Consider the following 18,332-nt stretch of genomic DNA (forward strand, 5'->3'; position numbering starts at 1 on the left):
CGAACGCTAGGTAGATGACCGAGCCCCAATCATGACGAACGCTTGGTATAAGACCGAGCGCTATTTAGGACGAACGCTTCGGTATAAGACCGAACGATATTTAATGCAATATTATTAAATTTAAGGCGTACGACAACTCTATGTGGAGCCGAACGCTCAAACATAGTAATTCAAATAAAGACGCTCGTTCTCAAACCGAACCCTTCCCAAATGAAAGAATTCAACTCTAAGTCTTTTTCAGGGAAACCGAACGGTGTAAGACCATTCGATGACGATCGTAATTTATCATAGGGAATTTATCAGATCCAGATTTTCAACTAAGTTAACTCACTATTTCTCATGTGATTCTTACTTCGTAATTTTCATATCCAGGATTAATTCTCATACTATACAGATTTCATCAAATTAATAAATTCAACCATACTATAGTCATACATCTTTCATACGAATCCGATTCAACATGCATTTCAACCAACAGAAAATATATTCATACAGCACAACAGGGTTCGTTCATGCAGATCCAAAACAGCACATATACATATATTTCATACAAACAACCCATATCATGCCTTCATGCAATCATACAAGTATAAATTAAATATATAAGCTTCCCTTACCTGGATAGCAGTGTACGCCCTAATGCAAAAGTTGGGTTTGTCTCTTACAGCGTTCTACCCTCAGTTTCACTAGACACTTTCACTTGATCTAAATACCAAAATCAGAGATTACTCAGATACAGTCCATGCATGAACCGAGAGCATGGTTTCGTATGAAACCCTAAATGGACAACTACTAGAGAAGGGAACTTACCAGCTTAGATTCCAATTCTGTTCGGTCCAAAAGGAAGATCACAGCTGGACGAACGTTCCTACGGTTCTGAAATGAAATCGGAGGAGAAGGGAATGAATTACAGTAGAGAGAAGGTGAACTGGTTCTAGAGAGAAGGTGGAGAAAAATGGAGAAATCAGTTTTGAGGAAGAAGGTGAATGCATGCAGAGAATGGGAAGGAGTGTTTTCAGAAAATTAAATTCTCTTTCCCAAGTCAAACGGACGTTCATTCACACGCGGACACCTGTCTTCCACTACTGATTTTTAGAAGGTTCCAGCATGACACATGGCAGATGGGTGGCAGAGAGTGTGCGTGGATTTTTAATGTTCTGAGTAATGGCATGGGTGTGTTTTTCAATGCTTGGCAGAGTGGTTTAATCACATTAAATCTGATTGGACAGGTGTTTTGCAGAGTTAAATATCTAGGGTCTTACAATAATTATTAAATTTTAAATAAAAATGAAAATTTTAAAAAGCTTATTTATATATTAAAATCTATAAAATATGTTAATACTTTGCTTTTTATTTAAAATTTAATAAATATTAAACTTAAATAAAAATTATAATATGTACTTGTTATATTTATATATTTTAATAATTAATAAAATATAATTTATATTTTTAAAATAGTTTTATTAAGAAAATTGAAAAATAATAACTAAAATAAGAATAAAAATAAAATCAAAATAATACTTAAAATCATATTTAATATATTAAATTATATTAAAATATTAAATTAAATTTAATAATTATTAAAATTTAGAAATTTTGAAAAATTTGTTAATCGGATATCGATATCCGATAAGTTATAAATCGGATATTCATATCCGACGAAGAATGATTTTTAAAATTTTATTTTATATATAAATTTTAATAATTATTTAATTTAATTTAATATTTTAATATAATTTAATATATTTAAATATTTTATTTAATATAATTTTATTTGTTATTTGATAAATAACTGTTTTAAAATTTTGTTTATTATTTAAATTTTAATAATTATTTAATTTAATTTAATATTTTAATATAATTTAATGTATTTGAATATATTAAATATTTTATTTAATATAATTTATTTTTTTGTTATTATTTTTATTTTTAATTATTTTATTTTTTATTTTTAATATAATTATTATTATAACATAAATCATATTTTAATAATTATTAAAATATAAAATTATATTAAATAATATTTGAATTTTAAGTTTAGTTATTATTAAGGTAATATAGAGTTTTTTTAACAAGAAAAAGAAGAAAATAAAAATATATTTATTAAAATTAAAAATAAAATTTTTTATAAAGTTAAAAGTATAGGACAATAATAATATGTCAAAAGATTAAAAGTGTAATTTTTAGAGGTGTGATCTTGGAGGTATAGAATGAAACAGCCAATAAACAATTGGGCCACTGAATAAAGAAAAGCTGGGCTGATTAGCCTTTAGTGAAACGGGGCGCACAAGCAGCAGCTGCCTTAGGGGTCTCCTCGTTTTCATTTGAAGAAAGAACCCATGTGCTGGCGTTGAGGCAGAAAGAGGAACCCTCGAGCTAGGGCAAAGGGAGACAAGAGATGAAGAGAGGAGCGATCCTGCCCGGAGAAGAAGACCTGACCGGATCTGACCGGCGATGCCACGTGGAGAAGCTTCTCGAGCAAGTTTCCATAGTTTTTCCTTTTCTCTATTTCTGTGACCCTATATATAAAGGGGTTTGCTACCATGTAAATGGGACTTTTACACTTTACATTTTTACAGTTTTAGATATAGTTAGGTTTCTAGTTTCCTTGCTTTTGGAGTAAACACTCACGGTGTAGCTCCGATTCCGATTGCGCGTCGGTAAATTCTTTTGTAATTTTCGTTTTTTCTTAATAAAGTTTCTTTACATTGATGTGTTACTGTTTTGTGTGCTTTATGATTTTGAGTTCTATATTCTTTGCTTCCGTCAATTGTTTTAGTTTGAAATTGTAAATCATATTTTTGTTATGTCAGTTTATTTTAATTAGGATTTTGTATGTTTTAGAGTAGATTGTAGGTTTTAATTGCGTTTATCATATCTGATATTGATTAAAACATTAATTAGTTTTGGATTCACTGTGGTTTGGATGAACTGAAATGAACTTTAAGACCTGTGATGAGCTTTAAATGTTCATTTTTCTTGTATCATTAATTCATAGTATTTATATGTTAGAGTAGCTACTGATTTGATTTGTATGCTTAGTTAGACTCAATATTTTCATTACTGTAGGTTTTATTTCTTTAATTTATCTATATAAATAATAGAATAACTAGTAATTTTTGTAGTTGAAACACAATTATGGAGTGTGAAGGAATTGTGCAAGAAAAGAATGATGCTGAAGGAATTGTGGGGAAGAATGATGCCGAAGCTATATTGCAAGAGAAGGAGGATGCCGAAGCTATATTGAAAGCAGGAGATGTTTGTGTATTTGAACTTATTAGCAAGAAGGATGGTATTTTTAAAGCTCATATTTTCTAAAAGGATCACTAATTTGTCTGCATGAAAGCTGTGGTCTTGCTGAGGAATTTGAAAGAAAATGTTGTAAAGAAACAAAGATATTGTAATGGGGTGTTCCCAAGTATTAGACATTTAAACAGTGTTACTGTTATGTAATCAACCAGTTATGTTTATTGAAATATAGTACTGCATTAGGTGATTTATGAGTTACTGTTATGTAATCCAAAGTTTCTACGTAAAATAAGTTGTTTCACTCACTGTAATTTTCTTTTTATTAAAGGGAAAAAGTTACTGCTATTATATATCTACCATTATAAAGGAAAAATGAATAAATAAAACTAAGAGGAATAAGTTAACATTCAGCTGCTTCAAAAGCAGTAATGAAGGAGAATCAAAAAGAACATTCTTAAAAGTAAATATAAATTAATTTTGATTTTTCAAAAATCTATATAAATTAATCACTATATTGTTTTTTATTAAAACTATTTTTGTTTTATTAAATCATAAATGTGGTATAAAATTTTTAAATTATATTTTTTTCTTGAATATTCGTATAAAAATGCTTAAAGTGAAGAAATAATATTTTATTAATATTATAGAAAAATATTAGAAAACAATAAAAATACTCTAATTCACTCTGTGACTTTAAAATTCAGAAAAATAAGACTTAATTTAAAGAAAAAGGCGAAAATAATAGTATTGACATAATCCAATTTCGTCTTATTAACACAATATTATTATTATTTTTATTTCTCTTTTTATCTTATTTGATTTCATTATTTTAATTCTATTTTATTTTACTTTATTATATTTCATTGTAATTGCTCTGATTTTTTCTTGTAATAAGTGGTTATTACACTGAAAATTTGTGGTTGATTGTCACAGACATTTTGTACAATAATAAATTGATGAACCTGATTTCAAGTGCTATCTTAAAGAACAAAACCTTTATTTCCCATTCACAAAACATAACAAGAGTACCAATGATCACATTTTTGTGGTGTACAAGAATGAAAGTGATCGACTTCAATACCAATGATCACATTTTGTAGTGCTTATGTGGTTATATACTCAATTGCTTATGAACAAGAATAGTTGTGGTTTTTTATGTGAGATTTTATCAATTTTTTTGTGCAGTAAGTGGTTATCTACTAAGTCCTAAGTGGTTATTTCATAACGGTGTTTTGTACAACAATAAAAATTGTTTAATTCAATCCTAATGACCACATTTTTTTGGTGCAGTAAGTGGTTATCTACTAAGTTCTAAGTGGTTATTTCATAACGGTGTTTTGTACACCAATAAAAGTTGTTTAATTCAATCCCAATGACCACATTTTTTTGGTGCAGTGAGTAGTTATCTACTAAGTCCTAAGTGGTTATTTCAGAGCGGTTTTCTTGTACAACAATTAATGTTGTTTAATTCAATCCCAATGACCAAATGTTTTCGGTGCAGTAAGTGGTTATCTACTAAGTCCTAAGTGGTTATTTCGAAACGGTGTTTTGTACAACAATAAAAGTGGTCTAATTCAATCTCAATGACCACATTTCTTTGGTGCAGTAAGTGGTTATCTACTAGGTCATATGTGGTTATTTCAGAAAGGTGATTTGTACAACAATAAAAGTGATTCAATTCAATAGTAATCTTATTTTTTCAAGTAATGCATTCATAGTAATCTTATTATTCTTACCGTCAATGAAACCTCTTATATGTTTGACGTTTGTAGTTTCAAATTCATATTTTAAATACAAAAAAGTTGATAAAAATTTGTGTTTGGTTTCATTGAATACGAAACCAAATATACACATTTAATTTAATATTGTTGCAGGAGCAATAATGATCATAATCCCTCCTTAATTTGTAGACAACACCTCAAAAACCCATGAAAAGATTGGGGAAATAGATGCAACAATTTTAATAGAAAGAATGATGATTTATAGTGTTTCTTTAATTTACAGATCAAATTCTCCCAATCTATTCTAAAAGAAGTACTTTCAAGTATAAAGTGTTTTAAAACATTGAATCAGAACGAAATTGTTCTAAGGACATAAAATTTTGGTTAATTGGGTTTAAAACAGAGGATGTATAACATTGAGTAGCCATTTGCCAGCTAAGAAGCCAAGACAATACAACAAAATTGATCGTGAAGTACACCATGAGCTATGATCACAACACAATTCAGATAATGCAAAAACTAAATTACAGATTCCAATTTCATAGACTGCTAGAATTTCAAGAAGGATCAAGAAAAACACTAGATCAGATCGTCCCATCTTTCCTAAACCTTGAAGTATCATATTGTATGTAGCTATATCAGTATGATAAAATTTTTCTCCCATTTCAGCCACAACAGCCCAAGCCTCAGTGAAATAACCCTTTTTGACAAAAGAACTCATGATAGAATTATAACAATAACTCACTGGACTTACACCTGCATCACTGAAAATCTCAAACAATTTGTAAGCCAAGCTCAACTTTCCCTTAGCGCAGGTAGTGTTACATCAAGGACTCTTCCAAACACTTGGTCTTAAATGACCTTTTACAAGAAAATAAAAGAAAATTAAATTTAAAACAGATTACAAATTTAGAATTTCAAGAGGATCCAGCTACACTACTCTGTTGTATGACACGTAGGCGTGTCAATGTATTACTACTCTTTAATGACACGTAGGCGTGTCAATGTATTACTACTCTTTAATTCTTCTTCTACATTGTCATGTTCTTCATGAAATTTGATATCATCAAAACATGTATTTATATGCTCCATGTCCATGCTTCTCCTACAATAATTCAATAGAAGAATAATTACTACTTACTTGCCTAATTAATAACATGCTTAACTTAATAGATGTCCATAACCAGAATAATAAATAACCACATATGAATGAACAAATAACCACTTACTGAACCTGTAAAAGTTATTCATGAAATTCAATATTATCTAAATATGTATTTATATGGTCATTGTTCGTACTTCTCCTAAAACAATTCAATAGAAGAATAATTACTACTTATTGGGCTAATTAATATCATGCTTGATAATCAACTTAATCATTTTTTTTAGATGCTCATAACCAGTATAAGAACTAACCACATACGAATGACCAAATAACCACTTACTGCACCTGTAAAAGTTATTCATGAAATTCAATATTATCCAAATATGTATTTATATGGTCACTGTCTGTACTTCTCCTAAAACAATTCAATAGAAGAATAATAACTACTTATTGGGCTAATTAATATCATGCTTGATAATGAACTTAATCATTTTTTTAGATGCTCATAACCAGTATAAGAACTAACTACATACAAATGACCAAATAACCACTTACTGCACCGTTAATTTTGAATTTTTATTTTAAATGACCATTCTGGAAACAATTACTTCACAGTTAACATTACAAACCATTATGCTATCTCATGAAATTAAAAAGGGTATAAAGTTAAATAATTCAATCGGAAGAAGAAGTCAAATTCAAGTAAGATGACAAATATAAATCCAAACATTAAATAACTTCAACAACCTCCTGGGCAACACAAAAATATATTCTTTTGCAAATAAAACTTGTAATCACTCACCTATTTAATAGAACTTCAGTGGTTGTGGACAGATATGGAGTATGCATTTTAAGTTTTACAGGACAATGATCATAGTTTTATCAAGCTAAAACATGTAACATTAAAATTTGTCGGTCATCCATCCAACATACCCAACCAGCAACATTTCAAATACATTTTAATTCAATTCTTAAATGCATACCCAATTAACTATAACTGCAAAACAACCTTCCATAATCCAATAAAATATTGATTCACTCAAACCGAAAATCAAAACAGGTTCATACATATATATACATGCTCTGCACCCACACCATACAATTATATATTAAAGAAGATTTATCAAATTAATACAATAAAATATGTCTACAGCATTTTAATTCAAACAGCAGAGAATTCCTGCAACAATTTTAACCCAAACAGCAAATAATTTTTCTGCAGTAACAGCATCAAAACAACAAACAATTTTTTGTAGCATTCTAATCAAAACAACAAACAATTTTCTGCACCAATTTAATGTTAAAACAGTAAAGTTTCTGGTGCAGTAACAACAATCAAAACAGCCCAATACAACAAGATTTTCTACTGCAGTAACAACAAAAATAACAAGCAGTTTATACAACCTTTTTCATCCAAACAGCAACTATAAACAAAAAAAACAATTTTTTGTAGTAACAGCAGAGAATTCCTGCAACAATTTTAACCCAAACAGCAAATAATTTTTCTGCAGTAACATCATCAAAACAACAAACAATTTTTTGTAGCATTCTAATCAAAACAACAAACAATTTTCTGCACCAATTTAATGTTAAAACAGTAAAGTTTCTGGTGCAGTAACAACAATCAAAACAGCCCAATACAACAAGATTTTCTACTGCAGTAACAGCAAAAATAACAAGCAGTTTATACAACCTTTTTCATCCAAACAGCAACTATAAACAAAAAAAACATCATCACTGGTAGTGCTCAAAATGGTAAAACTACCACACAAAAAATTTGAAAAAAACCTACCTCAAAGTCATACACCACTGAAGCGACACAAGTCGAAACGTAAACCAGAGACCACAACCCTCAACTCCACAACCACTGAAAATAATCTTGCAGTTTACATCACAATGTACTTCAAAAAGGAAAAGCGAAATCAAAATAGAAAAACCCTCACTTAGGAGAGATCAAAAAACAAAACCCCTACCTCAAACTCACAAACGAGAGACGAGATTGGGAGCGGCACCAACGATGGAAGCACTGATTGAAGCACCGAAGAAGCAGAAATCAGAAAAGAGGCACTACTGATGGAGAAGAATGACTTTAGTCAAAGAAAACCTAAATGGATTTTCTAACGAGGAATGCGAAAGAAGAACTTTTCCCAAATTCTATTTTTTCCAATTTTACCCTCATCAACTGTGCATTCTTTTTTCCAAAACGCTGACGTGTACCGTGTCATATGAATGTAACTGACACGTAGGCGTGTCATGGTATTACTACTCTTTTTTCATTCCTTCGTTCACCTTCCTGAAATATCTTTCTTATCCTTGTGCCCCCACAAGTGTGATCCTTTGAAAGATATTTGTTACATAAAGTTGCTTCAAATAATAAAATTTTAAAATTTACAAATATAGGTAAGTTATGTTTGTATGATTTATAATTTATTTGTACAGAACTCGTGTTTTTTAAATAAAGTTATGATAGGTGAATATGATGAATGAAAAAATTATACTAATCAAATACAACTCTCATTAATTTTAATTTTTTTTTATTTAAACTGAAACTACGTAGGAACAAGTATGTTTTTATCTGAACAAAATTCATATCAGATCGATATGATTTTTTCAGTATATTTTAATGAGAAAGAATTTATTTATTGTTATGACATTTTTTTAATTATTTAATAATATAAAGATATAGAAAATGATATTATAAAATTAATAATAGATTAAAAATAGTGAGTATAAATAGTTTTATTATAAATGAGTTTCATTATTATTAAACATAATATTTTTTTAAAAAAATGTTTCTGACTTCTTTTTAAGAATTTTTATTCTTTATTCATCTATTTGAAGTTTTCATATCACATAATCCTTTCGACGAGCTTTTTAATTTAGATCAATTAATTTATTTATTTGTGTAATTGAATATCAACTCATTTCTTGGTCTATTTATGTTTGTTGTTACATTTGAGTCTTCTTTCATTTGCATGCATCTTTTAAATTTTTTATATAAGTATTGTCAACACCCAATTTCGTCCGGATGAATAAATAATATAGGTCTTTCTTTTTTATTGCATCTTATTTTATTTTATGTTTTTTTATGAATTTTATTATTATTTTATTTTGTTTTTTTATTAGTTCATTTGATTTTCCATATAAGTATTTAAAAAAAAAAAAAAGAAAAAAAGCAAAAAGAAAAAAGAAAGCAGAACCCGCCACGTACACTGCACCGAATTCAGAAAGAAAAGATTGGGAAAAACGGTTCCTCCCTCACGCACACTGGCAGATGCTCCATAGCTCTCCACTCCTCTGCTCCTCTAACCCGTAACCACCCAACAACATTTCCTTTCACTCCCAATTCCCCACCTCCAAGAGATCCATCACCTCTGACCAATCTCCAACAATGAATACCACGACCTAACCTCCAAACGACCCATCAATCTTCATCCCTTCATGGCACTGACCCCTCTCTACTCATGATCCCCATCTTCATCTAACCATTCTCCATCACCTCCAACAACCATCATCTTCATAAAACTCTTCATTCATCTCCAACCCCACGGCCACTCCAATAACATCCCAGACACCACGCCTCTGCTAAAAAAAAACACCATTCCCCCAATCTTCATCACGTTCATCTCAAACACCATCTCCAACATCATCAACACGTCCACGGCCAAACACCCATCCTCCATACTCACACTCACAGCCCATATCCCTCACATCATCCTTATTACCATACGGCCCATCATTTTGATTTTCTTCTTCTTCATTTTCATCACTCACGGTTATTGGAAATTCCCCAACCATGGCCTAATTTCAAACTCCTCTCTACCCTTCCCCATACTCTGTCAACACCGAAAGAACCCCTTATCACCTCCAATCCCATTATCATCATCAACCCTGACTTCTAATACCAAAATCCCCCAAATACATTTTTCCTGCAAAGAAAAGAGAATCAATCCAAGCACTCAATCAATACACAGAGCAGAATAGACCATATGCGCACAACACACCATAATCGTTCCCAATCCAGTAGACAAAATATCAGACAATACTGAACCAATCAATAGTTGATAAAAAAAAAAGGGATGGGAAGAAAGAATGATGCCGCGACGGCCTGCGGTGGTTGGCCTCACTGAGGGTGGCGTCGAGGGGCGAGAGTCTCTCTCGCACGCGAAGAGGCGGAGAAGAGAAGGAGTTGGCGGAGCGGAGTTTGGGCTGACGCTGGCTCCGGCGTGCGCGTGGTTACCGGCGACGCCACGAAGGCGGTTCACGGTGGTCTGGTTCGAGGAAGCTTGGCGCGGCAACCAGTGGAGTCTGTGTCGGCGATCAGCACACTGGTGGCGTCCTAGTTTGCGGCTGGCGGCGGCCGATTTGGCGGAGGCGGCAGTGTGCGTGCGGAGGTGACGCCCCTTCATCGGAGTTCTTGGCTGGGAGAAGAGAGATTTGGTTCGTAGTGGGCATATGGAAAATGGAAGAATGAAGAAGGTATGAACAGACCCCTAATGGGATTTTGAATAAAGAGTCTTTGGACCTAGCTATTGGGCCGCGTCCTTTTCCTCCTGCCACATGCACAATTCCACTCACACCCCCACTGCCCACTCGCACCCCTGTTCCGTTTTGGGCTTCAGCCCATTCTGTTTCTGCAAACAAAAATAAAAGAAGAATTGGGCCTGTGCACACTATTTCGGGATGCGCCTCCAGTTTCACCCTTACACCCCTGACAGATACAAAGTTGGAGAAAAAGGTTTTGGCCCAAACTAAAGAGCCTCAACTTTTCGTCGCACCTCTGGTTTTTAATCTCTACACCCCTATTCTTGTTGGGCTGTTTCTCTTGCTTCATTTTTATGCTTTTGTTTCTTTATTTTTATTAGCATTTGTTTGGTTATTAGTTTTTACTGTATGTAACCCCTTTATATGATAACCCCACTCCTAGATCTTGTCTTTTATTTTTTATTTTGGTTTATTTGCTGCATTTTAAACACGAAAAAGACGATAATAAAAAATAATAATAAATAATATTAATAACAAAAAAATATGTTTTGAAGGTTAAGCACACGTGTGATCGCTCGCATCGTCCTTGTGCTAAAAACCTTTCCTCTTTCTTAAATAAAAATTACAAAAATTTGTTTCAAAAGTTAAGCACACGTGTGATCGCTCGCATCGTCCTTGTGCTAAAAAAAACCTTTTCTTTTCTTAAATAAAAATTACAAAAAGTATGTTTCAAAGGTTAAGCACACGTGTGATCGCTCGCATCGTCCTTGTGCTAAAAACCTTTCTCTCTTATTTAAATAATTAAATAATGATATAAGTACTCCTGCGATCGTTCGCATCAGCCTAGTACTTAATATCTTCAATCTAAAAAATTTAAATAATGATATAAGTACTCGTGCGATCGTCCGCATCAGCCTAGTACTTAATATCTTCAATCTAAAAAATTAAATAATGGTATGAGTGCTCGTGCGATCGTCCGCATCAGCCTAGCACTCAATACTCTTAAGTCTTCCTAAATAAGTAGATAACGGTATGAGTGCTCGTGTGATCGTTCGCATCGTCCTAGTGTTTAATATCGTTATTTCTCTTTTAAAAAATAATTAAAAATATTTAAATACCATTCTAAAGGTATGAGTACTCGTGTGACCGTTCGCGTCGGCCTAGTACTCATTACCTTCTTTTTCTCGAAAATGTCAAAAACAAAGATATAAAATTTTCAAAAACTAAAAACATCAATACTCTCAAACAAACAAACAATCTTTCCGCTAGAACTACGTAACCCTGATTTCTCATTTTGAATGAGAATACGTAGGAGCAAGGTCAATCCTTGTCGGGCCCAAAAAACTAAAAAATATGTTTTGTTTATTTAGAATTTTATTTTAGGGGATAATTAAACATTTGGAAAAACCACATCATATTCGTGCATTTAGTTAAAGGTACTGCCTTAGGGCAGGCGTTGTGGGGTGCTAACACCTTCCCCACGCGTAACCGACTCCCGAACCCAATCTTTGGTTTTCGTGGACCGTGCTTTATCGTTTTGAGGTTTTTCCATAGTTTTCCATAATAAACTATGGTGGCGACTCCAAATCTCTTTTCAAAACCCGTTTCTTATTTGGATCGTCGTCCCGTCGCGATTCCGGTTGCGACAGATGGCGACTCCACTGGGGACGTCTAGAGAGTCGAGCCATTTAATTAGATGCGCGAATTTGGTGTGGTTTTTCTATGTGTTTTTCTTTCCCTTTTCTCTATCTATGCTTGATATTTAGAATAACTGCAATAACTGTGGAATATTGAACCCTAGGGTAGACAATATGTTTATATCTGCTTGGGAATTTTTCTGGTTGTTTTGCAGGTGAGGGTTTGGGTATGCATTGCATTCTCCCTTCACACACACACTTTCGGCATATCATGAGTGAGGCCCTATACCCGGGTCTGAGCGTAGTTTAGAATTAGAGGAGTTGTGTAGCGGTGTCACTCTGGGATGTACTTCCTGTTTGGCTATCGTGAGAACTCCAGCTAGAGTTTGTTCTCTTCATATGTGTTTCCACACCTAGTTGATTACTCGACTGTTGTGGAGATGCTATGAAGGGGGCCATAGCTCTAGTGACCGTCGACCTTTAAGTTTAGGGAACCATCCTGGTGAGATTGCATATGGTTGACCTCGAATCCGAAGCGTTGAACCTTATCTAGGGCACAAAGGGAGATGTGTGCAGCCTTATAATCCTCATTGTTTCTTAATAAAATCCAACGCCTTGTACATATCTTTATACCGTTTTTATACACCTTTTTCTTTTCTTTCTTTCTTTTTCTCATGCATTTTTATGGTCTTGTCACTGGTTCTAGTCAGGAAATTATAAATTTGTGACTAAGCCTTTGAGATAAAATGGAAATTAACATGAGATCTGAAGTCAAGGGGGGTTCGAGTTCAGACATTTTAAAGGAAAGGATAGCCATTGAAGTAAGGGAGGGTAATATGGATGGCCTGAGAGAACAACTGAAGAAAATGGAGACAACCCAAAAGGATGCATTCAGGAAGGAGTATGGGAATTTGTTGAGCCTGTCAGAGGTGGAAGTTCAAACATCGACCATTACTGCTTTAGCCCAATACTATGAACCACCACTGAGATGTTTCACTTTCTGGGATTTCCAATTGGTGCCTATGGTAGAAGAATTTGAGCAAATCTTAGAATTACTTCTCGAGGGCAAAGCTCTATACAAATACCTTGGGCAGTTTACCCATGTCTTGCAGCTAGCGAGAATTACCCCATGTGAAGTTGGAGAGAGAGAGAGTTCATGCTTAAGGGTAAAGCGAGGAGCCTTCCTCGGAGTTTACCTGGAGTGGTACTTGTATCGTTCGACTAAGGAGGAAAGGTGGGAAACAATTACGAATGTACTAGCTCTTATCCTCTATGGTGTCATGCTCTTTTCTAATATCATGGATTTTGTCAGCTACGTCGTCATAAATGTATTTGTGGGATACAAAGTTTGCTCTAAAAAAATCCAGTCACTATTGTCCTAACTGAAGTTTCCAAGACCCTTAGTCAAGGTTATGATCCATCTAGAAAGAAGATCTCTCGCATGAATAAGGCCATTTTGAATGCCACATGTCATGTGGAGGAGTTGTTGCGGTGTAAAACATAAATTGAAGGAGCAAATGAATGGGTGCAGCTTTGCGCAAGCTTATAAAGAGAACATTAACGGCGTGTCCCTTGGCAGCATAGATCGCAGATTATATATCATTGCAGGAGCTAAAAACGAGCTTGGAAGAGTCTCCAACAAATTATAGAGATGAATCAACCACAAGGCACGCAAAAACGCTCGTCACACATGCAGAAACGCTCGGCGCAAGAGTGACGCCAAACGAACGTTCGTCCATCTCTCTGAAGACGACGCTCGTCCTGGAGCAGAAGAGGACGCTCGTTTTGAAGACGACGCTCGTCCTGAAGCAGAAGAGGACGCTCGTTTTGAAGACGCTCTTCCAGATGACGTGAGAAGAGGACGTTCGTCCAGGACTCTTAGAGAGGACGATCGTCCAGGCAGAAATGGACGCTCGTCCTGGAGCAGAAGAGGACGCTCGTTTTGAAGACGACGCTCGTCCTGAAGCAGAAGAGGACGCTCGTCCAGATGACGTGAGAAGAGAACGTTCGTGCAGGACTCTTAGAGAGGACGATCGTCCAGGCAGAAATGGACGCTCGTCCAGGCAGAAATGGACGCTCGTCCTGGAGCAGAAGAGGACGATCGTCCAGGCAGAAATGGACGCTCGTCCTGGAGCAGAAGAGGACGCTCGTTTTGAAGACGACGCTCGTCCTGAAGCAGAAGAGGACGCTCGTTTTGAAGACGCTCGTCCAGATGACGTGAGAAGAGGACGTTCGTCCAGGACTCTTAGAATGGACGATCGACCAGTAGAAGAGGACGCTCGTCCAGTGGGATAAGAGGGCGCTCGTCCAAGATTTAGGACGTTCGTCCAAGCCAGAGAATAGGACGCTCGTCCAAATTTCAGTGAACGCTCGTCTGCTTTCGATTTTTCCACGGGCGCAACTTTTGCTGATGTGTCTATTTAATCCAGAAATACGAAGGGCTTACGGTCTTTGGTTCTTTGGAGATGCATCTCACTTAGAGGAGAGCTTGGAAGGCTGCTAGGACTCGTGGGAACACTCCCTTTTCCTTCTTGGTTTCTTCATCTTCTTTCATGGCCATTTTATGTTGTGAGGAATGAACTTTTGCTAAAATGCTTCATCAAGTTAAGAACGCTTGGGGCAATGTTGTTCGCTTCAAGAGAGACCCAAGATCACGTACTTTTAATAAATAGCCAATGAATCGCAGAGATGGTTAAGACAATCAAGTTGTCATTCAAGTTAATTTCTCCTTACCCAAGCTATGAAAAACAACTTCATAATGCTGAGCAGCGGATGAAAGCAGCAGTTGAGAAACTGGAAAAAGAATGTTAGCATCAAGCTAAAAAGGAGACATCCATAAATAATGATTCAGATGAAAGAGTATGTCATTGAACAAGGACAAGTTACAAAGAATTGGAAGTGACGTCTCTCACAGCTAGCTTCCCTTGCCGATGAAGCCATTGAAAACGTCCCTAAGTTCTTAGCTGATGCTGAGTCTGTAATGTCAATCATCAACCCGCTTAAGGGGATTGAAACATTCCTCAATTGCTGCAGGGAACTTATCAGAGAAATGAAGAATGTTATGGCTAAAGCCCGAGATGGTTGACCAATACGTCCTATGTCTCACGTCTTGGGAACTTCTGAATGATGAACCACCTTATTGACTTTGTTTCATGTTAATTTCCAAATTACACCGGGGCAATATTTTCGCAACTTTATAATTTCCGACTAGAGTATTTGAACTACATTGTCTCTTCTTTTTCTTTTCATTTTTATTTTCTTTTTCTTAATTTGTTTCATCTAAAAAAAAAACTTAAAAAAAAAATACATTTAAACATCCAAGGTACCCTAAAGGACTCGAACCAGTCACCAAATCTTAGAGAACCAAGGGAAAGTTCAAGAAAGGATGAAAATTGATATCAACCAATTGAAAGAACAAATGAGTTGAATCCTAGAGCTTCTGAATGTCTTACAAAGCCTTGTAGATTCGCGCGCATCATGAGCGCAACAAAGAGTTCCAAGAGCACAAACTTTCCCTCCTTATGGTCTCCCCTAGAATTACATTACACCCTTGGGAGTGGACTCGGGACAACTTTGCATTCAAAAGGCCGAAGAGAACGCAGTTGAAAGAGGAAAGAAGCTTGGGGCACTTTCATGGTCCCTACCGAGATGATTCAACCACGCCTTGTGAGTAAGACAATGACGAAGGAACCCGAGTTGAAATCTGCTCCTCGTGTCATTACGCCAATGGATGTTGAGGCTGACAGACATAAATTTGAAATGTTTTTGAAAAGTCGTGAGAGCCATAGAAGTTGGAGGAAGCCTTGAGTTTGAAAATGTTGTAAGGCTATGCTTAGTCCCAAATGTGGTGATACCTCCCAAGGTTTAAATTACCCAGAGGGACCACTTGTCCAAGACCATCTCGTGACATATGGGAAGAAAATGGTTGTTCATGCATGTGATGGAAAGTTGCTAATTCATTTGTTCCGAGAATTTGGTTGGCATGGCATAAAACTGGGGCACTCACCTTGAGCAGTCGTGCATCCGGTTTTGGGAGGATTTGGTGGATGCTTTCTTGAGGCAGTACAAATATATCAGGGATGGGGCACTTAATTGGTTACAACTGCAGACCTTAATGAAGGAATCTAAATTGTTCAAAGAATATGCCAAAGGTGGAAAGAGATTGTTGCTCAAATGAAGTTTCATCAGAGTGACAAGGAAATGGTTCCCATATTCCTCAATACTCTGTAATCACCCTTCTGTGAGACCGTGGTGAGCAGTGTTTCCATAAGCTTTACAAACTTGGTGATAATCAAATAAAGAATTAAAATTTGTGTGAAGACTGAAGAGATCGCTCAAGGTCCTACCATGGCAGTAAATGTGAACAAGTCTGGTCTAAGCTTGGGATAAGGAGAGAAGAAAGAGCTCAATCACATCCCACCGCTCAAATACCGTTGGCCTACCCTTTGAAACCGTTTTGAGGAAGATTGGAGACTAGACCCAAACTCAACTTCCTACCAAGCTGTCAGGTAGAAAAATGTTTGATCAAGAGAAAAGGCCTATGAGTTTCACTCCTATCCATATGACTTATGCAACATTTCTTCCATGTCTTCTGCATAAAAAGGCGTGGCCTCTACTTGTTACATGAAGCCTTTAAAGCCTCAATACCTCAAGACTCATGATACATCATACACAAAAGGTGATTACCATGGAGTGGCTATCGGTCATTCCACCAAAAATGCTGGTGGTTCAAGCGCAAAGGCAAACTTTGATTCATTCAAGATGATTAAATTGTGAAGAAAGTCAATCCAACATTGAGGCAAGGCTTGAGAATGCCTCCACAAATGCCATGAAGAAATGAAGTGGGCTTTAAGATCACACAAGAAATCATAAGTCATTGTACAAGTGAATTTGATGTTGTGGAGTGTCTTGCTACTGGGAAGTATGCTCATTGGTATCATGTCTTCATCCATGACTTTGGATGCGAGCATTCACTACAGGGTTTCTCCAAGTAGTGCTGGAAATCGAGTCCTGAAAGGGTATCGTGAAAAAAGGAAAACAAAATTGAAAAAAAAATGATGAAATAAAGTCAATCTTGAGTCACTTGTCTTTCTTGCAAATCGTCAAACTTTTGTTTTTCGAAAATAGAAAAGAGCAAAAAAAAAAAAAATGATGAATAATCAAAAGGAAAATTGGGATGTCAAGTTTTTCGAAGGTCAAATGTTTAATCAAAAAATAACAATTTGACGCTTTCTCCCGAGACGTTTGTGCGCATTTTGCTTGAAAACCTTCACCCTTCACTGTTCCAAAATAAAGGATGTTCCCCAACAAACACTGTCACTGCCCTTAGTAATGATGTAAGCCTTTACACTGGGGCAGATTGGCCTGGCCAAAATTTTCCTTGCTTGCGCTAGTTGGGTGATCCCCGAATCCATTGAGACAAATAGAGGAACTTTCAAAAAGAGAATAAGTCCACTAGATTGAAAACCCGAAAGGGCAGTCTAGAAAGGAAAGGAAAGGGACAAATCACTCATGTTGAGGTCATCTAGTCGTAGAATTAATCTTTTGAAAAGAAAGCAATCAGAATTTGAAATGATGTGTGGCCATCTTTTCTTTATCAAAAAAAAAAAAAAACAAAATATATCCATTGTCACCCCGTTTGAGCCAAAAATAAATTCTCTTTCAAAATTATTCCCAAGCAAGGGTTATCATCAATATGAGTCAACTCATGATGCAAATGAAGAGCACTCAATGATCAAACGAAGAAATTTCATCAAGAAGAGTGAACAAAGAAAAAACAAAAAGAATAAAAAATCACAAAGTGATGATAAAAAAAATGAAAAAATCGAAGTTCAAGAAAAAAAAGCAAAGTGCTCAAAAAGGTCAAAAAGTTGACACAATGTCAGATGATAACCCTTGTTTCAAAAAAAATAACCGACAAGCATTCATTTGGGCCTTTAACCCTTTCTTTCGATACCTTCTAGCCTTAGCCACATTACAAGCCTAATAAAGTCCACACAGATTGAATAATTTTTGCTCAAATTTTCATAAAGCTTAATTTTGCGATAAGATGAAATGACTTTCAATGTGTCAAAAAAAAAAAAAAAAAAAACAAAAACAAAAACAAAAACAAAAACAAAAAAATTTTTGAAAATG

At 35.0% G+C, this 18,332-nt stretch overlaps 2 long non-coding RNA genes across 3 annotated transcripts; one reads left to right on the forward strand and one right to left on the reverse strand.

The window, feature by feature from the left end:
* The first annotated feature begins 2,230 nt into the window (after window positions 1-2,230).
* Window positions 2,231-3,496, forward strand: LOC124821347 (uncharacterized). Of its 2 annotated transcripts, none has more exons than XR_015784256.1 (2): window positions 2,231-2,672; window positions 3,126-3,496. It is a non-coding gene; the product is annotated as an uncharacterized LOC124821347 (long non-coding RNA). The 2 variants fall into 2 exon arrangements; XR_007027453.2 differs by having other exon boundaries at window positions 2,231-2,660.
* Window positions 3,497-5,671: 2,175 nt separating this feature from the next.
* On the reverse strand, window positions 5,672-8,209 carry LOC148203532 (uncharacterized). The gene is made up of 3 exons (XR_015784181.1): window positions 8,049-8,209; window positions 7,868-7,942; window positions 5,672-6,075 (listed from the first exon to the last, which is right to left on the reverse strand). It is a non-coding gene; the product is annotated as an uncharacterized LOC148203532 (long non-coding RNA).
* Between the last annotated feature and the right edge of the window lie 10,123 nt (window positions 8,210-18,332).

Source organism: Vigna umbellata, chromosome 2, assembly GCF_029865625.1.
Source record: "Vigna umbellata cultivar VRB3 chromosome 2, Vumbellata_1.0, whole genome shotgun sequence".
In the NCBI taxonomy this organism is placed as follows: domain Eukaryota; kingdom Viridiplantae; phylum Streptophyta; class Magnoliopsida; order Fabales; family Fabaceae; genus Vigna; species Vigna umbellata.